The 24,150-nt window shown below is 41.0% G+C and overlaps 1 pseudogene; it reads left to right on the top strand.

The window, feature by feature from the left end:
- Nucleotides 1-18,037: 18,037 nt before the first annotated feature.
- Nucleotides 18,038-18,646, top strand: LOC108490332 (annotated as a pseudogene).
- Nucleotides 18,647-24,150: the final 5,504 nt, after the last annotated feature.

Genomic DNA, 24,150 nt, shown 5'->3' with positions numbered 1-24,150 from the left:
TAAAAGACAAAAGAAATGTTTACAAATCTCATCTGGTGAAGGTTTTGCATCCAGAATATATAGATCTTTTTTCCAATGGAAAATTACCAAATTTAAAAATGGACAAAAAATTGGATATTTACTTAGGCAAAAACAAAAACAAAAAACAGTAATAAATGAAATGATCAATAAACACATGAAAATATGCTTCTCATCATTGGTCATCAGGGACTACAGGGGAAAATCACAGTGAGGTCCACAGCACAGCCACTGGCCAGGCCAGAATCAAAAGATGAATGACAACAAGTGCTGGTGTGGGTGAGTGAAGACTGGGGTTCATTCTCAGACACTGCAGTTTGGAGGGAATGCAAGTCGTGCAGCCACTTTGAAAAACAGCTTAGAAATGTCTTGCAAAGTTGACATAAATTTGCTATACATGTTATACTTTGATTCCTGTTCCAAAAAGAAGTAAGAAATGAGGGCCTGGGGATGCAATTCAGATGGTAGAGTACTTGGTTAGCTTGTATGAAGCCCTAGATTCAGTCCCCAGCACTGCATAAACTGGGAGGTGGGTGCAAGGAGGATCAGAGTTCAAGGTCACCCTTGACTACATATCAAGTTCAAATCCAGCCTGTGTTACATGAGATCGTACTTCAAAAAACAAAGCAAAACAGATGAAGAAGAGGGAGGAGGAATAGGAACAGGAAGAGGAGGAGAAGGAACAGGAGGAGGAATGAAAGAACAAACAGGGAGGACGAGGAGGAGCAGGAGGAGGGGGAGAAGGAGGAATAAAAAGGGGCTGGAGAAATGACTCAGTGCTTCAGAGTGCATACTGCTCCTGCAAAAGACCAGAGTTTGTTTCCCAGCACTCACATCAGAGGCTCATAACCACTTGTAACTCCAGCTCCAAGAGATCTAAAGGCCTCTTCTGACCTCTGAGGGCACCTGTACACTACACGTACACACACACACACACACACACACACACACACACACACACTCAAATATTGAAAAACAGATTAAAAAAAAAAAAAAAAAAGAAGAAGAATCTGCCAGGCCTGGTGGCCCACACCTATAGTCCTAGCACTCGGAAGGCAGAGTCAGGCAGATCTCTATGAGTTCAAGGCCAGCCTGGAAGTGAGTTCCAGGACAGCTGGGGCTACAAGGAGACCCTGTCTCAAAAAAGACAAAACAAAACAAAACAGTATGCTTCAGAAAGAAGCTAGAGGCAAAGCAAATATGCTGAGTCCACTTATGTAAAATAACCCCAAAGATAAATCTATAAAGACAGGAAAAAGATCACTGGTTGCCTGAGGCAGGAGGTAGGGATAACTTGTGATGATAAATAGAGATAAGATCTTCTTTTATGTTTTTAAGAGATTTATTTGTGAGGCTGGAGAAATGACTCAGTAGTTAGGAGCACTGACTGCTCTTACAGAGAACCCGGGTTCGAATCCCAGCAGCCAAATGGTGGCTAACAACTGTCCATAGCTACAGTTCCAGGGGATCTGATGCATCTTTTGACTTCTGTGTGCATACATGTAGGCAATACACCCATACACATAAAATAAAAACAATAAACCAAATATTTTTTAAAATAAGTTTATTTGTATGAATCTGTGTGCATATATGTGGCATGTGTGTGTGCTTCGGTACTTGCACCTATGCCCAAGGACGGAGGCCAGAAGACAGCATTGGGTGTCCTCATCTATCACTCTCTGCCTATCTCCTTGAGGCAAAATCCCTCCCTGAACCTGGGGTTCATGTTTTCTCCACTAGGCCGAGGCCCAGCAATCCTCCTGTTCCCATGCCCCTCAGAACTGGGGTGACAGGTATGTACAGGACACCTGGCTTGTTATGTGGTGCTGGGATCTGAGCTCCACTTCTCATGACTGTACAAGTGCTCTTAACCACTGAGCTATCTCTCTAGCCCCAAGAATAAGACCTTCTTGAGGTTAAAGTGCTCCAAACTTAGACTCGGGTAATGATGGCCCAACCCTGTAAATTCACTTAAAAATGATTTACTTCTTCTATCCTTAAAACAGTGAATTTCAGTCTGGGCATGGTGGTGCACGCCTTTAGTCCCAGCACTTGAGAAGCAGAGGCAGGCAGATCTCTGTGAGTTCAAGGCCAGCCTGGTCTCCATAGCAAATCAGGCCAGCTGGGGCTACAGGAAGACTCTGTCTTAAAAAAAAAAAAAAAAAAAAAAACAGTGAATTTCAGGCTAGAGAGATAGCTCAGCAGATAAGAGCACTGACTGCTCTTGCAGTGGACCCAGGTTTGATTCCCAGCACCCACATGAAAGCAACCAACCATCTGTAACTCCAGTTCCAGGAAACCTGACACCCTCTTCTGAACTCTGTGGGCTATGCATGATACCAGTGCACTTACATACATGCAGACAACACACTTAGGCACATAAAAAAAAGAATAAAAAAAAATAAAATATATATTTTTTAAAAAGTAAATTTCATGATGTAAATTTTATCTTAGTGAAACTGGTATGTTTTTGGCTTTGTTGGAATTTTTTTTTTTTTTTTTTTTTTTTTTTTTGTCTTTTTGAGGCAAGGTCTCCTTGTATCGCCAGCTAGCCTAGAACTAGCTATGTAGATCAAGCTGGCTTCAATCTCACAGAGATCTGTCTGCCTCTGCCTCCTGAGTGCTGAGATTAAAGGTATGTGCCACCATGCCCTGCTGTTTTTATTTTTTTGAGACAGGGTCTCATTATGTAACCCTGACTTAACTGGGCATTCACTATGTAGACCAGGCCAGCTGAAACTCAGAACTTTGCCTGCCTCTGCCTCCCAAGTTCTGAGGTTAAAAGAGTCTACTACAATGCCTTGCAAAAGGCACATTTTACATTCTACCTTTGTGAGTTTCACAGCATAGACTAACTTTTTTGTTGTTGGTTTTTTTTTGGTCTTTTTGAGACAGGGGTCTCCCTGTAGCTGGGCCTGGAAGAAAACCCTATGTAGACCAGGGTGGCCTTGAACTCACAGAGATCCTCCTGTCTCTGCCTCCCTGCCCGATCATAGATTAACATATTAAAGACACAGAAACTCCACAGTTAAAAACAAAAACAACAACAAAAAACTCTTTAAGATTTTTGTCTATCATAAACCAAATTTATGTGACCACAGGAATTTTTTAAATTATATCAAGGGCTGGCGAGATGACTCAGCAGTTTTAAGAGCACTGGCTGTTCTTGCCGAAGACCCAGGTTTGAACCCCAGCACCGACACGATAGCTAACAACTGTCCCGAACTCCAGCTCCAGGGAATCCTACCCCTTCTTCTGTCCTCCACAGGGATTGCAGGACATGGGTGCACTTACATACCTGCAGTCAATACATGCATATATAAAAAATAAAAATAATAAATAAAATTAAAAAAAATACCAATTAAACTCCTTCAAAATGTTAACAGAAATGTAATAAATTACTGAAGGTATTCTCTGTCCCTCTCTTCTCCAAGCCCTTAGGCCAGGTAAACGGCACACACTAGATTTAGCCCTCAGAGTTTTGTTTTGTTTTTGTTTTTAGCAAAAATAAATGTAATTTATACAATTAGTGAGCCCATATACATCACAAACTGGAAAAGCCTCACCTCCCACTGACAATCTACAATGAATTTCTTCCGGGGGTATCAGGCTGAGAGACAAAGTTGAACAGGCAATTGTTTTAGATGCTGAATGTAATTAATTACATAATTTAGAGGTTTTCAAGGTTAATTCCACTATAAGTACATTATACAATTAAGGTATTAAGAAGGATTACTGTCAAAAGAAAGGTAGGCGGAACTCAAGCACTCAACTCACCTGTGAATCATGTCAAAGCTCTGGGCTCAGATTCTAGGCAGGTGTAACAGTTGGATGACAAACATGCACTCACTTGATTACCCATAGTCATTAGTTACTCGCTTGATGGAGAATACACAGTAGACTCCTCATCTTGGGAATCATCATTGAAAAAGTCTGAAAGTACCCAATGTCTTTTTTTTTTTTTTTTTTAATGGAATGGAGTTATTATACAGCAAAAAGTGTGAGGAAAATATGATTAGAATTATTTGTATAAAAAGAATTTTAGAACAATGCATTAATAAGCAAGCTGTGTTCTGCAGACAACTATTCTCAGCTGGGTGTGATGGTGCACAACTATAATCCTAACACTTGGGAGGCAGAGGCAGGAGAACGCAAGTTTGAGGCCAGCTTTATTGACATAGTGAATTCCAGGCCAACTACAGCTATGTAGAAAGACTCTCAAAGAACCAAAACCAAAACTAACAAAACAAAACAAAACCCTAAAAACTCTTCTGTAATTTTTGTCGAAAAGAAGAATGGGTAGGGGATGAGAAACAGATAAATGGTTTATTGCATCTGTTTGATTACTTGTGAAGATTTTCTTTTTCTTTTTCTTTTTTTTTTTTTTTTGAGACAGGGTCTCCCTGTAGCTCCAGCTGTCCTGGAACTCACTATGTAGACCAGGCTGGCCTTGAACTCACAAAGATCTGCTTGCCTTTGCCTCCCAAGTGCTGGGATTAAAGGTGTGTGCCACCATACCTGGCTATGAAGATTTTCTTATAACCATCTAGCCAAAGAAATAGCCATGTACCTGGACTATGAAATAGATAGATTTATTGAGTGAAACTTTTTTTTTTTTTTTGGTCTTTTTGAGACAGGGTCTCTCTGTAGCCACAGCTGGTCTGTAACTCTCTATGTAGACCAGGCTGGCCTCAGTCTCACAGATATCCACCTACCTTTGCCTTCCCAGTTCTAGGATTAAATGCGTGCACCACCACATCTGGCCAAACTTCTTAATGATATTCTGCAGGAAAAGAAAATTGGCTTCAAGCAAAGCACATGTAGTGTTATTTGCCCTTCTTGTTAGTCCTGCCATATGCAAATAATAATGATGCTGAAAGCTCAGAAGATGCCAGCCAGAACTGTGGTACTATTAGTTTTCATATTTAGGAAGGGAATGTAAGCTTGGAGGGAATAGTCTTGGGGATCAAACCAGGACCTTGATGGGAAAGGCCAGTATGGTGTCATATCCCCAGGGCCCAGAACACAAACTTTTGTTGAAATTATTTTTGGACGCATGAAGGGTAGAAAGCAAAAGGAAGATTAAAAAAGGTCATCTTTGCCAGGTATGGTGGCGCACACCTGCAGTCCCAGCACTTGGGAGGCAGAGGCAGGCAGATCTCTGTGAATTCAAGGCCAGCCTGGTCTACATAGTGAGTTCCAGGACAGCTGGGGCTACAGGGAGACCCTGCTTCAAAAAGACCAAAAAAAAAAAAAAAAAAAAAAAAAAAAAAAAAGAAAAGAAACAGGTCATCTTTACAAAATTTATATGAATTTATTATTAGTTACTCTTTACACTAATTTATTATTAATTACTCTTACCTGGAATGATCTTTAAAATGGAGGTATATGTTGAATAAGAAATCCTGTGTCATCAGCTTGGTTAAAACCAAGAAAGGGGAGGCAGAGGCTGGCAGATCTCTGTGAGTTCCAAGCCAGCCTGGTCTACATAGTGAGTTCCAGGCCAGCTGAGGCTACAGGAAGATCCCATCTCAAAACAACAATAACAACAGCAAAACAACAACAACAAAAAACCAAGAAAAAGGGTGGAGAAGATGGCTAAGCACACTTGCTGTTTTGTTTTGTTTCCTTCTTTTTCTTCTTTTTAAAATGAGTATGAGTGCATTGTATTGCTTGCATGAATGTAAGTGCACCCATGCCTCAAAATGCCCACTGAGGTCAGAAGAAGGTGTTGGATCCCCTGGAGCTAGAGTTCCAGATGGATATTAGCCATCATGTGGGTGCTGGGAACCAAACCTGGGTTCTCTGCAAGAGCAACCAGTGCTCTTAACCCCTGAGCCATTTCTCCAGCCCCACTCTTGTTGTTCTTGCAGAGGACCCAGGTTAGTTCCCACACGGTGGTTCACTCCAGTACTAGAAGATCTGATACTCCCTTCTGGCTTCTGAGGGCATCTGTACACATGTGGTGCACATACAGACAAGCAGGCACATATACATACACATGCACATACACATAATGAGAATAAAAATTTAAAAAAAATTTCGTCTTTTTGAGACAGGGTCTCCCTGTAGTCCCAGCTGGCCTAGAACTCACTATGTAGATCAAGCTGGTTTTGAACTCACAGAGATCTGCTTGCCTCTGTCTCCTGAGTGCTAGGAGTAAAGGAATGTGCCACCATGCCGGGCCTAAATTTAAATTCTTTTTAAAGAAACAAACAAGAGGACTGGAGAGATGGCTCAGTGGTTAAGAGCACTGGCTACCCTTGCCATTTCAACCTGTGTTCGAATCCCAGCATTCACATGGTAGCTAACAACCATCCATAACTTCAGCTCCAGGGGATCTAACATCCTCTTCTGACCTCTTCAGGCTTTGCATGACACAGGCGCATTGATGTACATGCAGGCAACATACTCATACACATAAATTAAAAAAATAATAATAAAATACATTTTAAAAAGAAACAAGAGAAGCCAGGCGTGGTAGTCCATGCCTTTAGTCTCAGCACTTGGGAGGCAGAGGCAGGTGGAACTCTGTGAGTTCAAGGCCAGCCTGGTCTACATAGTGCGTTCCAGGCCAGGTGGGGCTAAGAGGAGACCATTTTGAAAGACCAAAAAATAAAAATAAATAAATAAATAAAAAGAATTCCAGATAGTGTCTAAATCTGAGTTTGTGTCCCAAGATCAACAGCATGATTCTGTCAGGGTACCAAATCCACAAGCCTGCAGCTATGCCAACTCCAGGCCACTCTGCCAACCCAAAATATTTTTAAGAATTCAACACAATATATAGAATCCTTTTCCTGCCAATTCTTTCCAAACCAGGTCTTCAGGGTTTGAGGGTTTTTGGTTTTTGTTTCTTTTTGAGATAGAACTCACTATGTAACCAGGCTGGCCTCGATCTCACAGAGGTCCACATGCCTCTGCCTCCTGAGTGCTAGGGCTTAAAGGGCATGTGCCACCATGCCTATCTCAGGTCCTTTTTTTCTTTTTTCTTTTTCTTTTTCTTTTTTTGGTCATTTTGAGACAGGGTCTCCCTGTAGCCCTGCAACTGGCTATATATGACCAGCCTGGTCTCGATCTCACAGAGATCTACCTGCCTCTGTCTCTCGAGTACTGGGATTAAAGGCATGCACCACCATGCCCAGCTATAGACCTATTTTTTAATCTATAACTTTTTTCTTTAAAAAACATTCTTTAATGTGTTTTGTCTGCATGGCACATTTTGGGTTTAAGTGCAACACATGTGTGCAATGCCCATGAAGGCCAGAAGAGGGCACAGGATCCCCTGGAACTGGAGTTACAGATGGTTAGCCACCATGTGGGCACTGGGAACTAAACCTGGGTCCTCTGAAAGAGCAGTCAGTGCTCTGAACTGCTGCGCCCTCTCTCTAGCCCCTTACCATCTTTTTCTTCTACCAACACTTTTCCAGGAAGTTTGTGATTCTACTGCTTCAACTTTGTACTTGGCACTGGCTCTTTCATCAGTTTGAAGGCTGTTCCCTGAAAGTCACCCTTCCCTCTGATGATGAGACATTGTCTTCATTTGTAAGTCTTAATGTGAACTGAACCTCATTCTTTTTTCGAAAATGCCTTTGTACTCGTGCATTTGTTTTTTGCCAAATAAAAAATATTAAAATAGTATCCATTCCTGTTTACATGCAGAATGTCTTTGTTACCTCCAAACTGTGTCAAAAATTGCTGGGTTGAAAGAGCTAGATGGAACATTCAGGCAGACTCTGAATTCATTTGGGAGGGGACTGTGTCTACTGGTTGACATCACTTCTACATGCCCTGTACATCACAAAAGAAAGTCCCTGGCCAAGGTTTTTGTCCTATTTATGTGGCAATTCATTTTGGCTTATGACTCAAAATGTCTTTCATCTCTTATATGAGAGCATTGCTAAGCTCCAGTGCACTCAAGCATTAAACAGTTAATGATTGTTTTTAATCCTTTCATAACAATAACACCATCACCTTTACAGAAAGTGGGGGGGGGGAGTAAAACTAATTGTGCTTTATTGCACTACTATAAGGAGGTCTTTGTTAGCATTTCAATACATTGTCTTCCTTTCTTCTTCCAGCTGAGATCTCCCCTGTTGCTAAACCTTCTTTATACTCATGCTAATTCATAAACTGCTCTTAATATAATATCCTGGACAATCTCTAATTCTTGACAGTTTCAAAATCACAAACAATAGTGTGACAAACATCTTTCTGTATGTACCTTATTAATATTTTGTGTTTAGTCGTTATCATCAATGAATCGTATCCCCTTGTACCCAGAACTCCAGCAATAGGATAGGGAGGCTCATAATGTCTGCTTATCTAGCTTCATCCTAAGAGTCTATCCTTGTCTCAGAGCAAGCTGAAAGAGAAGCATTTGCTCAGTTTGTTGTCTACAGGCATGCAAAAACCAAGACCGAAACAAAGACCAGTGTCCACTTAATAGTCATTTTCTTTCTTTTAGTTTTTAAATAATTTTTTGAAGTTAGCATGCAAGGTAATGGATTTGTATGATAACAGCCATTATCAAAGTCCAAAATAGGTAGCTTGGCACCAGGTGAAGGGACATATGTCAGTAATCTCAATGCTTGGGAGACTGAGGCAGGAGGATTGCCAGTTTGAGACCAACCTAGTCTACAAAACAAGGCTTTGTCTGAAAAACAAAATAGTTTAGCTTAAATGGGAATAAAGAGAAAAATTAGACTCCAATAGCCTTTTGTTCTTGTTAAAAATAGTTTACATACTGTCTTCATTAAAGAACCAATACAGTGTTATTCAAGGCTACATGCTGCAGTGTTTTCATAGATTGAAATGGTTGATAAGCTTCAAGTTGGTTTCTTCCATCTCATTCTTCATTGCTTCCTCCCCAATAATGTATTTCATTGTTAATATAAAAGTGCACTGTTGTGCTCTCAAAAGAACTTGGCAGTTCATAAAGAAAGAATGGGGGAAAAAGTCTCCAAATCTTTGCCAACCTTCAAGTCCCTTAAGGTTAATTTAACTGTCACAAGTCATTTCCCAAGCAAGCAAGCTGCCTGTGTCCACAGACCAGCTAGTTAACTCTGCACATGTGACCTGTCTTTTTACTTCTGTGTAACTTTTTCATGGCCACATGATTTGCTGTGTCAAAAGCATCGATGAGAAGGTAAACCATGTCTCTTCACCCTGATTATTCAGTACTTTGGGCAAGTCTTGAAATTCTGCAACAGGCACTAAGTCTGTTGTCACACACTCACAAACCCCCAGCATTAGATAATTATGCTTGACATACACAGTTCCTAACACCTCCATGTTAGGAGAATTTGCCAGTCATTATGCATGGACAATTTTGACACAGTAAACTGTGTAGCCATGAAAAAGATTTCTTTTCTGAACACACACACACACACACACACACACACACACACACACACACACACATGCACACAATCACAAACAGGTATTTTAGTGTTTCTGTTTGAAATTTAACAAGAATTTAATGGACACTAGTTAATTTTGCTTGCCTGTTCATCAAGGTTTGGGGTTTCTCTTCTGGCTCTGAGCGTCACATTTGGCCATGTGACTTCTCACTGCCCCCCACCGCCACCCCACCCGGATTAGGGAACAGGAAATGACAGAGAGAGCCTGGAGAATCCTTCCCTCATTTTGACTGGCAGGTTCTGTCTATCTACCATTATACAGTAACTTAAGGAATTAAAACAACTATCTTTTACTTTGCTTATGAATGTGCAGTTTGGACAAGGCTCAGTGGGACAGCATTGTTCTGCCCCATCAGAAGGTGACTTGACAGCCAGGGGCTATGGCCATCTGAGGACATACTCCTATATCTAAAAGTTGGTACTGGCTGATGGTTGCAGCCTCAGGACCAGCATCTGGCCTCCCCTTGTGGCTTCCTTACCTAATGGTTGGATTCTGTGGTGGTTTGAATGAGAAATGTCCCCCATGGGCTCAAGTATTTGAACACTGGGTCCCCCGTGGGTGGTACTATCTAGGGAGGTCATGGATTCTTTAGAAGGTATAGCCTTGCTGGAGGAAACATGTTACTCACTGGAGGCTGGCTTTTAGTGTTCATAGCCTCACCTCACTTCCAATTCTCTCTCTGCTTCATGTTCGTGGTTCAAGATGTGAACTCTCAGGGCTGGAGAAATGGCTCAGCAGTTAAGAGCACTGGCTGCTCTTGCAGAGAACTTGGGTTTAGTTCCCAGACCCACATGGTGGGTACCACCATCCATAACTCCAGTTCCGGGGGATCTGACCCCCCTCTTTTGGCCTCCTTGGTCATTGCACACATGAGTTGCAGTTATATACATGCAGGCAAAACATTTATACACATAAAAATAAATAAATACATCTTAAAAGATTTTAAAAAATAAAGTAAAAACTTTAGAAAAAAAAAAAAAAAGATGTGCCCTCTCTGCTTCCTGGTCCTGCCACCATGCCTGCCTGCTGCCCTGTCTCCCCACCATGATAGACTCTCCCTCTGGAACCAAAAGCCAAAGTAAACTCTTCTAGGAGCTGCTTTTGATCATGGTGTTTTATCACAGCAACAGAAAAGCAATGCAGGCTCCAAGAGCAAATGTCCTAAGAGGATGAGTCCTAATCTGTCTCATCTTTATGATTCACCGGGGAAAGCACATAGCATCATTTCCAACCACTTGATGGGAGGCATGCTACTTAGCATTGCATAAAGAACCTCCAGAATTGAATATATTGTGGTGGCCATCTTTAGAAAATAGAATCTTGTACAGTCACTAGCAAATGAATAAAATATTCATTTTTAAAAAGACTTATTTTGGAAATATTTAGGTTCTGGTAAAGAGTTGAATATTACCATTGGCATCTACTTGCCATTGTCTAAACATCAGCAGTACCTCAGGGATACTACTGGTATATGCTGAGCACTGTGTTAGGGGCTCAAGTCCAAAGGCAGTATCCTTGCCTTTAGAAAGTGTATGACCTGGGTTGGACCTGTAGTCAGTTGGTAGTGTGCTTGCCTAGTATGTACGAAGCCCTGCTATATCCCCAGCACTGCAAAAAACAGGTGTGGTCTTATACACCTGTAATCCCAGTACTCCAGAGATGGAAACAGGAGGATTAGAAGTTCAAGATCATTGTTGGCCAGATGGCAAAGAAGTTTATAATACGCCAGGCATGGTGATGCATACCTGTAATCCCAGTACGAGAGAGACTGAGGCAGGAGAATTGCAAAATAAAATAAAATTTATAAAAATAAAAGAAATATACATCTAGAGCAAATGAACTGTCACTTAGTATTGTTTTTTTTGTTTGTTTGTTTGTTTTGTTTTTTCGAAACAGGGTGTCCCTGAAGTCCCAGCTAACCTGGAATTCATTATGTAGACAAGGCTGGCCTTAAATTCACAGAGATCTGCCCACCTCTGCCTCCCAAGTGCTAGGACCAGAGACATGTGCCACCACATCCAACTTGGCCATTGTTCTTAAGCATGTTATGCTTAGATTACTCCAAAAAAGTGGAGAAACAATTTGGCATAACACATAAACATCAAAATCTTTTTTCATGTATGCATTTTAAACATAAATATTAAATATAAACATGATCACGTTGTACATAAGGTTCTGAAACATTTAAACTTACAGATTGATGATGGTGGGTATTTCCCTGTGTCCATTCACATGAGTGCACTTGATCCTTTTGACTATGTCTTAGCATTATGATTGTAGCATTACCTAATCATTCCGTACTTGTGGATTTTAAAATATTTTCATTTTTCACCATTACAAATAATGCCTCAGGGGATCTTACATATATACTCAATATATCACCAATAAAATACATAAAGGAAATCTATAATAAGAGACAATGGATTATTTTGATTTTCTTTGTGTTTCCCCAAATTTCATTGTGCAATAATATGCAATTTGTTTTTGAGTAAGTATCAATGCATCAGGTACGTAGGCTCACCAGAGACAGGGTAGCTCTTCTGTGAATGGGTTTACATTTGATTTTAATCCTGCTTCCCATTTTACTTCAGAATGTTTGTTTCTGAGGGGAGTTTTCCAGACAAAAGCCTACTGATTGGCTTTTCTTTGCATCCCTTTGACTCTAACCAGGCAAACAATGTAGGAATAAGGGAAGTCTTTGGGGTAAACAGTTGAGACCATACTGGAAATGTCTTCCTTATTTGGACAACTCAAAACAATGTATCTTCTTGCATGTAGATCTATCTATTGGGGAGCCTAGGATTATTTTTTTCATTTGAAAAAAACCCACTTTTTTTGTTTGTTTTTTTTTTTTGGTCTTTTTGAGACAGGGTCTCCCTGAAGCCCCAGCTGGCCTGGAACTCACTATGGAGACCAGGCTGGCCTTGAACTCACAGAGATCCACCTGCCTCTGCCTCCGGAGTGCTGGGATTAAAAGCATACACCACCATGCCCAGCTTTTTTTTTTTTTTTTTTTTTAATGTAGACCAGGCTGGCCTCAGTTTCACAGATATCTGACTGCTTCTGTCTCCCCAGTGCTGGGATCAAAGGTGTATGCCACCATGCCTAGTGAAAAAAATCTGACTTATTCGAAGTCAGATTTCTGGTCACCCTTGGAAGACGAGAGTAAGGGTTAGGGGTGGGGAGAGAGAAGCAGGAAGTGTTCCTGAAGATGGCTGACTTCCCAGGTACTGGTCACATTCCATGTCTTGAGTGAGTGCAGGGAATACACAGATGTATTCATCTTATGAAAATTCATCAAACAGTGCAATCCTGTTTCCTGAACTTTGATTTAATGTATATTATCCTTCCATTACAGGTGATGTAGCTTTCACCAGCCCAAAGAAATCAATGAAAGAAACAGATGAAAGAAGAGGACCTGGAACTTAGGGAGTAATTTCAAGACAACATGCTGACATTCAAGAAAATGAAAGAGGCTGGAAGACAACTGTATGTAGATCACTTGCCTAGCATGTGCAGGGCCCTGGGTTTGATTCCCACCTAACACACACACACACACACACAATAAAGACAAGTTGGGGGCTGGAGAGATGGCTCAGTGGTTAAGAGCACTGACTACTCTTCCAGAGGACCCGGGTTTGATTCCCAGCACCCACATGGCGGCTATGAATTGTCCTTAACTCCAGTTCCAAGGGAATCCAAAGCTATCTTACGACCTCTTCGGCATTGCACGACACGGGTGCACTCACATACATGCAGGCAATACACTCATACACATAAAATAAAAATAAAATCTTAAAAATAATTTTTTTGCTGGGGGGATTGGGATGTGGGGGATGGGCAGGATTGAAATAGGGTTTCATGTAGCCCAGAGTGGTCTTGAACTCACTATATAGTGGAGGATGGTTGTGAATTCCTTGATATTCCTGCCTCCAGGTCCTGAGTGCTGGGACCTGTCAGGCACCATGCCTGACAATGTTTTATATGAGTTTTATCTAATTTATATAAGTTTTATATAACTTTGGAAATCCAGTTAAGACTTTGCAGCGACACCCACCCCACACAGGGCGGCTACGACCCATCCTTATTAACTCCAGTTCCAGGGGAATCCAAAGCCCTCTTCTGACCTCCGGGGCATTGCACGACATGGGTGCACTCACATACATGCAGGCAAAATACTCATAAAATAAAAATAATAAATAAAATATATTTTAAAAGAGACAAGTTGTTAGCCATAAAATTCTCATCAAATATTTTTGCTTTTGATATTTTTGCTTTCTCCCCTCAATCTGTGAAAGTATCCAGACTGCTTCCTGTAAAAATGTCTCTCCACAGTCAGGCTCCTTCCCAGAAGTTCACCCCTGTCTCCTATTACTTCCTCTCCACCGGAAGTCTCCATTTTCCTTGTTCCTAATTTTCTCTTAATACTGTGCAACTCAAAATTGGTTATCATTCTTTGTATGATCAACACGTATGAGCTACTCACCCCTCACTATCAGACCATCTGTGGTGAAGTTGACATGTTTATTTACCATCATATTGGCAAAGGCAAGTGAAATGCTTCCCTTCCTAAAGACTGCCTTCATCACTCCCAGCAGGAAGTCCTTGAGCAAATGACTCCCACACTCTCAGAGCACCCATGAGTCTCCCTCCTCATGCCACCATCTCTTCTAACTCAATTTCCCTTAGATAGGCCATAATGTGACCCCTGGGGGCGGATGTTTGGCAGTGTTTTCTCAGTCAGTCAATCCTCTACATGCTGGACAAGTAGAACCACATCTACCCTGACCACCGGTTATTCCCAATATCTGGCCGAGTGGCTGATTCAGGATAGGGGTCTCGCCTATATTCCTGCAACAAAGGAAATGAAGACTAAATGGACATTTGAAGAAGGGCAGACGGTGAATCTGGAGTATGTGGGCAACGTTCCTGGGAGTGGGCGCAAAGAGATAACATTTTTAATTTGCATCTTTTCCTGAACCCTGGACCAGAATAACTGTTTTTCTAAACCATTCACTCAGACCAACTAGCTAAGTCATAAACCAATTTTGTGTGTTATGAGTCACATTAAAAATGAAATAGGAGCCAGGCATGGTAGTCATGCTTGAAAGTTCTGCACTCAGGAGACTGAGGCAAGAGGATCTCCGTGTGTTTGAGACCAGCTTGGATTAGCTACATAGTGAGTTCAAGGTCAGACTGAATTGACCGTGTAAGATCCTGTCCCAAAATGACAACAATCATGACAACGAATAAGACCGACTAAGGACTCGGACAGGCAAAGCGGAACAGTAAGAAATCAATCAACATATTATAGGGTGGAAGGGAGGCCATGTTTACAGAAACATTTCCTTAGCTAAGTGTCTACATATACATAGACTGTTTCAAATTTCCCTATAAAATAATTCTTATGTGTAGCAGTATCAAAAATTGGTATGCTTCTGCCCATGAAGCATATAGTTAACAGAGCTTCAAAAGACAACCACAGGAAAAATTAGGTTATAAACATCAGCAAAGCTTGAGCTCCTTACTTGCTTATTATTTTTGTTATCTTTTGGTATTTTGGGCAGCACAAAGGCTTCTAAACAAGTTAATCTTCAACTGTAAGGCACAGTTCACTTTGAAATGTCAAGAAATGCTTCTTGAAATAAAAGATGCTGAAACTATCTGTAGAGAATTATTTTTAAGTAGCAATGTTACAGAAATACACCAGACAACACAGTGCAGAAATGCCATGCATTGCTTTTTTTTTCTCTCTCTGACAAAAAAATAAAGTCTTGGGCTGGCAAGATTGTTCAGCAGGTTTAAGATGCTTGCTACCAAGTCTGATGACCCAAGTTCAATCCATGGGACTTAAGGGGTGGAAAGAGAGAACCCTTGGCCACTTAGGGAGGCCATGTTTCAAAATGGAAAGAAGAGAGCTGGCTATGTAGTTTCATCTCCAGTACCTTAACAACAACAATAGCAATAATAATATGTAAAACAAAAATAGTCAATATATTTCAGAAACATATACGTGAAATTTGATATAGTTTAAGAATATTTCCCCTCGTTTCTCAGTTCTCTCAGCAGATTCTCAGAGTTGGTTCTGATTTACATTTGCTTAATTCATTAGTTTTTTTAATATCAATGTGGGGGGAATGGTTGTATGCATGTGGGGGGATGCATGTGCCCGTAAGTGTGGAAGCCAGAGGTCAGAGTTAGGTGTCTTCTTCTATTGCTTTTCACCTCATTTACTATTATTTATATATTTATTTATTTATTTATTTATTTATTTATTAATTTGTGTGTGTGTGTGTGTGTGTGCACGCGCGCGCACACACGCACGAGTATACATGTGATGTGGGTTCCCTCTTTCCATCATGTGAGTTCTGGGATCACACTTGGATTGTCATATTTGGCAGCATGTGCCCTTACCTGCTGAGACATCTCTCTAGCCATCCATTTTCTAAGTTAGGGCCACTCAATGAACTTTGAATTCACTTACGGGCTATGCTATCTGGACAGCAAGTCCCTAGAATCTTCCAGTCTCTGTCCCCCAGTGTTGGGACTCCAGGCAAGCACTGCCACATTCAGCTTTTTTTTTAATACTTTATTTTATTATTTTTATGTGTATGAGTATATTGCCTGCATGTATGTAGTGTGCCCATGTTGTGCAATGCCTCGGAAGTCAGAAGAGGACTTTGGATTCCCCTGGAACTGGAGTTAAGGACGGTTCGTAGCTGCCATGTGGGTGCTGGGAATCAAACCCAGGTCCTCTGCAAGAGCAGTCAGTGCTCTTAACCACTGAGCCATCTCTCCAGCCCCGACATTCAGCTTTTACATGAATGCTAGGAATCCAAACTCAGGTCCTCCTGCTTGCACAGAAAGCTCTTTACCCACTGAGCCACCTTCCCAGACTCAACATCACTTGTTTAAGTACTGTGTAATATACCTAATTTCCTAGTCTTATTTCCAATCAGATTAAGCGGGAACCTTTAGAGCAACATAAATACTTCAATGGTCTTTGACCTCTGTTTCCTTGTAGCTAAAGCTATATTGTAGCAGGTGCATTGGATCTTGCTCTGGGTACCAAGCCTGGCAGGAGGCCATCTCAGAGCACTAGCTAGCTGACCATGAGGGACAGCATGGTGGCTTACATCAGCACCATGGCTGGGGGCAGTGTTCTTTGGATTTTCCTAGATGGCAGGCTTGCTTGTAAAGGCAGAGGTGTGTTATCTATCACTGACACACATAAACAGAGAATGGGGGGAGATGATATTAAAGCAATATTGAAGGGAAAAAACAAGTAAACAAAGGTTTCCATCCCCCACCAGGTCTGCAGTCCCACAACTGGCCACAGAGCAAGGTATTCACCATATACTTGGCTTCAAAATACATAAATAAACTCTACTGGTATGGTAAGTTTAGTTGTCATATATATTCTAATTTTTATGGTATTTTCCTTTATATTTCCTAGATTCAGACTATATTTGACAAGAAAGTGAACTCGAAACAGTCAAGAGAGCAGACAAGCTAGGTAACTGCAACATTTTCTAGCATACAAGAGACCAGTTCTGTGATGTTTCCTCAAACCTGTAACAATGCTAAAGGGAAACCCATGATGGAACATGGACCTCTGGGCTGGGAAAGGCCCATCACCAGAGGCATTTAAAATACAGACCATAGGCTGGGTATCGTGGCATATGTATTTATGTATTTAACACCAGTATTCTAGAGGCAGAGGCAGGCAGATCTCTGTGAGTTCGAGGCCAGCCTGGTCTACAGAGTGAGTTCCAGGTCAGCTGGGACTACAGGGAGCTCCTGTCTCAAAACAAAAACAAAAACAAAAAAAGAAGGAAGGAAGGAAGGAAGGAAGGAAGGAAGGAAGGAAGGAAGGAAGGAAGAAAAATAGAAAGAAAGGAAGACAGCAAGCCAGCAGGCCGTGCTTACCATGCATACTGTGAGGGAGAGACTGCCAGGTCTGGAGTCAGATTTGCAGCATTTTTATTTCCTAGGCCCCATTTTTAGATGTCCTTCCCAAATACAAACAAGCAAAAGGTGTTCCACCTCTCCAGCAGCACTAGAAGCCAGTCATCTGCTCAAAACCTCAAGCTACCAGCAAACTTTCTGACATCCACCGTTTTGACTAGAAAAATCCTCGCAGGGAGACAGAGAGACAGCTTTCCCCGTACTCATTTTCTCCACTTTTCTATTTTTGCCTTTTCTATTTTTTCTAGTATTTTCAGAGACCTCTACAACAGAAAGAACTGAACTCTGTAAACCTGTACATGAGTTCCCTTTCAAGATACTTCAGGAAGAGGGAAAGAAGGAGTTATTCTTTTCTGGGCACTGAGTTTCAGATTTGAAAATGAAAAGATTCTGGAAATCTATTCCCTAGCAATGTGAGTATATACAACAGACCAGACCATGAATTTTAAAAGGGTTAAGATGATAAATTTTGTGTTATATATAATTTTTTTACTGCAATAAAAATTTTGTGTGCTTAGAGGATCCTACGCACTTCCCCCAGACGGAAGTGGGTAACAGGTTGCGCCCCACCTTACCAGGAAACTACTAAAGTTCCTGTGGGATCAAAGTAGAGTTTTATAAGAACATAATGCTCGGAGAAAAGAAAACCTGTGGTGACTGCGAAGGCCCTGGCATCATGTGTGTCAAATTAGTGTCTTCTGAAGGTCATGAATTCATTGTAAAAAAAAGCATGCATTAACACCAGGGAAAATAAAAGCCATGGGGGCTGGAGAGATGGCTCAGCCGTTGAGAGCACTGACTGTTCTTGTAGAGGACGCAGATTTGATTCCCAGTACCTACATGGTGTGTAACAACCGTCCTTAGCTCCAGTTCAGGGGGAATCTGACACCTTCTTCGGATCTCCTCGGGTGTTGCACTACACAAGTGCACTTACACATATGTAGGCAATATACCCATACACATAAAATAAAATAATAAATAAAAATTTTTAAAAGGTGAAAAAAGGAAAAAAGAAAAGAAAAGCCATGCTGAGTGGGTCAGGTCAGTATGCTGAAAACAAAACCAATGAGGTCCATTTTAGAGATCCCTTCCCATGTGCTCTCGAAAATTTGCTCTTTTTTTTTTTTTTAACCTCCAGGTCTGCTACACTAACAGCTCCACTGAGATCCCCAAATTTCTAATTGCACATGAAATTGCACTGGAACTACTGATGGCTGTGAACTTCCTAGATTGTTAAATAAAATAGATTACAATAAACTGTTACTATCTCTTAATTACTCTACCCCTCCCTATTAGCAACAACGGATTGCAAAGCAAACCAGGAGTTCCAAAGTTCCGGACCATGTACTTATGTAGTTGTCATTCTAATAATAGCTATCAGGACCCAGGCACAGAGGAGTTTTAACTCTTATCCAAGTTGCTGGCTGAGTGTAAAGTCCTGCGAGTGACTCACCTGTCCACAGTCAAGAGCTGCAAGTACACATGAAACATGGTTAGTGCTCCATGCTAAACAATAAGGGGCTGTAAACCAGTGGAGGAACTTGGTACATGTTACAGTATAGAAAAGGAGGGCTGGATATGGTAGAGGACACTTGTAATCCCAGCACTCTGGAGGCAGGCAGATCTCTGTGAGTTGAAGGACAGCCTGGTCTACACAGTGAATTTCAGGCCAGCCAGGGCTACATAGAGACCTTCTCTTACAAAACAACCAACCAACCAAATAAGGATATGGGTCTAGCAAGATGGCTCAGCAGGTAAAGACCTTGCTCCTGATGATGCAAACCTGGCAACCAGTCAGAGCCTCAGAATCCAGGGAAGGTGGAAGGAGACAATCCAGTGTACAAAGTTGTCCTCTGATCTCCACACACATTCTCCACCACAACACACATACACATACACACACACCCCCACACACACCCCACACACTTTTTTAAAAAAAGTATTTTATTTCTTATTTTTATTTTATGTGTATGAGTGTATTGTCTGCATGTAGATAAATGCACTCATGTCATGTAATGCCCAAGGAGGACAGAAGAGGCTGTCGGATCCCCTGGAACTGGAGTTACAGACAGTTGTTAGCTGCCATGTGGGTGCTGGGATTCGAACCTGGGTCTTCTGCAAGAACAGCCAGTGTTCTTAACCACAGAGCCATCTCTCCAGACTCCCCTGCCCCTTTTTTTAAATTTAAAAGTATGTGGAGGGCTGGGGATGTCCCTCAGTTTGAAGAGTGTTTGCCCAGCACACACAAAGCTCTGGATTTGATCCCCAGCAGTAGAAATCATGAACGACAGCACAAACCTGTAATTCCTCCACTCCAGTACTCAGGAGTGGAGGCAGGAAGATCAGAAGTTCAGGGTCATCCTTTGCTTCAGGGCAAACTCAATGCCAGTCTGGGCTACAGGAGACCCTATTTTCAAGAAAAAGGATATGGAGCGGGTAGTGATAATTTGATGGTCTCTTTTGCCAGTCAAGAGACAGCAAAAGAGATGAATAAATGTAAACTAAAAGCATTTCCGTGGGGCTGGAGAGATGACTCAGTGGTTAAGAGTGCTGGCTGCTTTTGCAGAAGACCCGGATTCAAATCTCAGCACCCACAAGGCAGCTAACAACTGTAACTCAAGTTCCAGGGGATCCTCTTCTGTACTTCTTGGATGCAGCATGACATAGGTGCACTTACATACATGCAGCCATAACACTCATACACTTTTAAAAATAAAATAAATTGGCCAGGCATGGTGGCATATGTCTTTAATCCCAGCACACAGGAAGCAGAGGCAGGCAGATCTCTGTGAATTTGAGGCCAGCCTGGTCTACTACCTAGTGAGTTCCAGGGCAGCTAGGGCTACAGAGAGATCCTGTCTCAAAAAAATAATAATAATAAATTTTGAAAATTAATAAAAATTTTTCCAAGTTCTCTAGATTGAGACTTTCCATAACTACTTGGAAAAATTAATTTTTTTAAATTATTTTTATTTTATGTGTATGAGTGTTATGCCTTCATGTAGGTAAGTGCACGCGTGCAATGCCCTCAGAGGACAGAAGAGGCTGTTGGATCCCCTGGAACTGGAGTTATGGACAGTTGTTAGCTGCCATGTGGGTGCTGGGATTTGAATCTGGGTCTTCTGCAAGAACAGTCAGAGTTCTTAACTGCTGAGCCATCTCTCCAGCCCCTGGAAAAATTAACTTTTACAATATAATTTAATGAGATGATATAACCAGAAAGAAGATATTCAGGTAGAGCCAGACACAAAGACTTCAGATTTTTGCCTGTTCTGTTTCATAATGTACCTAGAAATATGCTTGACATATAGTAGATACTCATTGCATAGAGGTCTAATAAATTGTAAGGGCTCAACAAATGTCAGCTAGCAATGTTTTGGATTGTAAAAAATGTGGGTAAAAAATGCTCTTAGTAAAAGATGTGGCAAAGCAGACAAAGCAGAAATAAATTGCAGTCAGGAATATTTTCCAAAAGGAAACAGTTGCTACAAATTCAGAAGCAGCAGGAGACAATAAAATCTCCAAAAGAGGGGCTGGAGAGCTGGCTCAGTGGTTAAGCGCACTGACTGCTCTTGCAGAGGACCCGGGTTCGATTCCCAGCACCACATGGTAGTTAAGAAACATTCTTAACTCCAGTTCCAGGGGAATCTGATGCCCTCTTCTGGCCTCTGTGGCACTGCACAACACGGGTGCACTTACACACTGAGTATCCGAGCAATATACTCATACACATAAAATAAAAATAATAAGAGCCAGGTGTGATGGCACACACCTTCAATCCCAGCACTCAGGAGGCAGAGGCAGGTGGATCTCTGTGAGTTTGAGGCCAGCCTGGTCTACATAGTGAGCTCCAGGCCAGCTGTGGCTACAGGGAGACCCTATCTCAAAAAGACCAAAAAATAAATAAAATTAAAAAAAATTAAAAAAAAAAAAAAAAAGAAACCTCCAAAAGAGACACTTTTGGAAGCTGGAGACCACAGTAACTGGCAGAGACACACTGTGTTGATGGGTGGTATTCTTGAACTTGGTCATGCAACTATCACGCTTTCCCTTTTCTCTTGATCACTCAATTCATCCAATATTCATTCATCAGACAATTAATAAGTGCCAGGTGCTGAGCCTCCCCTGAAAATGTGAACACATGTAAAACCTGCGTTCTGTTGTATAAACGAGCTCATGGTTGGAGGAGTAGAACATAGACACAACTGAGCATCATAATATGACCAGCATAATGTGGTGTGGTGGCCACACAGAAACACAGCGTGATTAATACTGTGTTACTGGTATAACAGTTAGAAGGGGTGGGAGGGGCTTCGGTAATATTTCAAAATCCCAGCATTCGGGAGGCAGAAGCAGGAGGATCTCTGTGACTTCAAGGCCAGCCTGGTCTGTATGGTGAGTTCCAGGTCAGCTGGGGCTACAGGGAGAACCTGTCTCAAAAAGACCAACAATCTCAAAAAGACCAAAAAATAAAATAAAATAAAATAAAATAAAATAAAATAAAATAAAAAGGCAAAATTAAAAAATAAGAAACATAACTGCAAAATTAAGAAACTATCACACACCAGGCACTGTAGCAGACACTTAAAATGCATTGTGTATTATGTTATGTAATGTCTTCATGTGTGTGTGTGTGTGTGTGTGTGTGTGTGTGTGTCTGTGTCTGTGTAAAGTGATCACATACCAGGCACTGTAGCAGACACTTGAAATGCATTATGTTATGTAATGTCTTCATTGCAGGGTGTGTGTGTGTGTGTGTGTGTGTGTGTGTGTGTAAGTTCCCAGGCCAAAATTCCATGTCTTTGCCTGGGTCTTCACCACCTCCCTCTCCACATCTAAATTCCCACTGCTCCCTTTTCTTTCCTTTCTTCATAGCCTTAGCTATTATTCAGTATCCAAATTCCTTCCCTATTCATTCCTTCTGGACAAATGCAGACCAGACAGAGGCTGCCTAATCCTGGGACAGCAGCATCTAGAATCAAAGTATAGAAGATGACAGCAGTGATTCTCATTTTTCTTCAGTATCAGGTGTACAAGCTATCAAGACACCATCAGTCATCATGTAGCTCTAGTCTTGCAAACATTCCCTCTGCAAACAAAGGAGCTCTGCTGAAATGCCATAAACATGCACCAACCAGTTATAGAGTCTGCAGACATCATCAGTGGCTTACACTACACCAAGCTACGAAAAAGGTGGAGAAAATCTGAGTAAGCTCCACCCCTTTTCTAGAATGCACTCTGAAATGCCTGAGGCCAAGGGATTCTGCAGTTCTGTTGAACCACAAAAGTTCTCTTCCTCCACATCACTTGGTAATGAGTCATGAATTAATTATAGCATTAGAGTTATAATTCCAAGTGTGATGAATTATTGTCTCCCACAGCTTTAACTATTTACTAAGTGAGTCTGGTGTTGTTATTTTTACCAGGACCTCAAGGTAAAGAGAGCATTGCCTGTCTTCTTGGGTGTCTTCCCTTAAGAGTCTGCCTGGTAATTGGTTGGGACTAAGTGAAAAAAAAAAGTTTTTTTAAAGACAATTTCCTGGGGGCTGAAGAGATGGCTCAGCAGTTAAGAGCACTGGCTACTGGAGCAAAGGATTGGGGGTTCAGTTCCCAGCACCCACACAGAGGCAAAGAACTAATCATAACGCCAGGTCCAGGGGGTCCAACGCCGTCTTCCGACCTCTGAGGGCATTGTATACATGTAGCACGCTTACATACATGCAGGCAAAACACTCATACACATAAAATGAAAATGAAACAAAAACAAAACAAGAACTGGCTGGGTCAGTGAGATGGCTCAGCGGGTAAAGGCCTTGCTGTCTTTACATGGGACCCACGTAAAGGTGGAAGGAGAAAACCAACTTCTCACAGTTGTCCACTGATCCAGAGTTATCTACTGATCATGTACAGCATGCGACACATGTCCCCTCCCAACATACACACAATAATAATAAATAACTTTTTTTTAAGATTTATTTTTATTATCTTAAGCATTTCATTACAGCTTTAACATATTCAATAACAATTTCCAGAGCAAACATACATCTCTTTCAAAAGTGGCTATAAATTTTTAGGTTTACAGTTGAATTAATACAGTTATGCAATATTGTACTCAGTATGACCCCTATAAGATATAAAATTAAATGGGTTATAACCTTTAAAAAAGATCTCCATTTCATTATTAAAATAACACACTTTCATACAGAAACATTCATTTTTAATGCAATTAACACTAAGATGTTTGCACCTAAGTTTCTAATCTCTATATATCTGATTATGACTAGTCACAGTCGGTTACTTTCTGAGATCCTTGGCATCTGAGCATGGATATAAAGTCATCAGGTAGATTTCAATGGTAATATTTTTCACCTCTACTAATTATTAAGTAGCAAATTTTTATGCTTTGAAGAATTTAAAAATTTTTTAAATTTAATAAGCACATGATTAGAAGCATTTCATTACAGCTTTAACATATTCAGGAACACACTACAGAGCAAGGATGCATCTCTTTCAAAAGTGGTTGTAAAGTTTTAGGTTCACATTTGAATTAATACAGTTACACAATATTGAACGTAGTATAAACCCTGTAAGATATAAAACTGAATGATTTTTTACCCTTTAAAGAAGATTTCCATTTCATTTTAAAATATCCTGTTTCCTACATTTTTTTTACAATTAAAGTTACAGTTTTAACAATATACAAAATATTACAGTAATTCAGATTTTTTGGCATAATGATTA

Source organism: Nannospalax galili, unplaced genomic scaffold, assembly GCF_000622305.1.
Source record: "Nannospalax galili isolate Female #2095 unplaced genomic scaffold, S.galili_v1.0 scaffold829, whole genome shotgun sequence".
Classification (NCBI taxonomy): Eukaryota; Metazoa; Chordata; class Mammalia; order Rodentia; family Spalacidae; genus Nannospalax; species Nannospalax galili.
Note: the sequence above shows the minus strand (reverse complement) of the source record. Positions and strands in the feature narration are given on the sequence as shown.